The sequence below is a fragment of the Octodon degus genome, unplaced genomic scaffold (genome assembly GCF_000260255.1).
Source record: "Octodon degus isolate 3935 unplaced genomic scaffold, OctDeg1.0 scaffold00253, whole genome shotgun sequence".
Lineage (NCBI taxonomy): Eukaryota > Metazoa > Chordata > Mammalia > Rodentia > Octodontidae > Octodon > Octodon degus.
The window spans coordinates 1,799,597-1,800,593 of record NW_004524829.1 but is presented as its reverse complement, the minus strand read 5'-3'; the positions used below and the strand labels follow the sequence as shown (position 1 = coordinate 1,800,593).

At 39.6% G+C, this 997-nt stretch overlaps 1 protein-coding gene across 2 annotated transcripts in view; it reads right to left on the bottom strand.

Annotated features, from left to right (window-relative positions):
• Positions 1-997, bottom strand: part of LOC101593174 (heparan sulfate glucosamine 3-O-sulfotransferase 3A1) — a 106,242-nt gene that overhangs the window by 12,295 nt on the left and 92,950 nt on the right. The window lies entirely within an intron of this gene.

Genomic DNA, 997 nt, shown 5'->3' with positions numbered 1-997 from the left:
AAGAGATTTACTGAAAAAGTATCTGGCAAAAACCAGAAAGATCTAAACACTTTACTAACAGAGACAAAACATGATCATCTAAAATATTGCTCAGCTGAGTCATCTCTTCCTATGAAAGCAATGAGGTTGACAGGAAAGTCAAAGCTGGGGAAGGGATTATGGGTTTTAGTTCTTTTCTGGTATAAGTGAGCCATGTGATCTTGGGTGAGTCACTTTAGTATTTTAGGCCTCAGTTTTGTAATGAGCAAAACAAAGCCACTGTGCTTAAAGTCTCTAGGACTATCTGTCCACTGTTAAGGTTCCATGTATGGCTGGGGACTTCAATAATTCACCACTAATTTCTCAAATGCCAAGTTTTGCCTAGGTTCCTACCAGTCTGTTTTGAGATGTGGCTCTGCCCATCAAACCAACAATTTGTATAAATAATTAGTCCGGGCAATTCTACACCAACAGAATTGATTTCAAAATCAATATGTTCTGAAAGAATGAACTTAAAATAATTGATGTCAAGAGAAAGTGCTGAGGTTAGTCCAAAGGAAAGCTAAGTTGCCATTTCCTGAGTGCTTGGCAGCAGCCTAAAAATCAGGAAGCCCTTTAGCAGAGCCGTCTCATTTCATTGGAAAAGGTGAGTTTGTAACAAAGAAGACTTCTGTTTGTTGCAGGCTTCCTCTGCGACTTTAACAGGAAAATAAGATGTCAGAGCTCGAAGATGAAGTTTGTAGATTGGGAACATTAAAAATAAAAGATCCAGGGCAGTCAGGAGCTCAAGGTCAGGAGACTTAGGAAGAAGGTGTTCAAGACAGAAACAAATGCATACGGGTGAGCATTTACTGTAGACCAAGACCTAATGAATTATTCGTGGACTCTCACGACAACAAGGAAAAGGTGAATTATAGTTCTACTTTCACAGATGAAGACGTAGTTTCAGAGAGATAACAGTGCATGTCCACAGCAGATGGGACAAGATGAAAATCTAGGTCTGCCTCGCTTTAAAGTG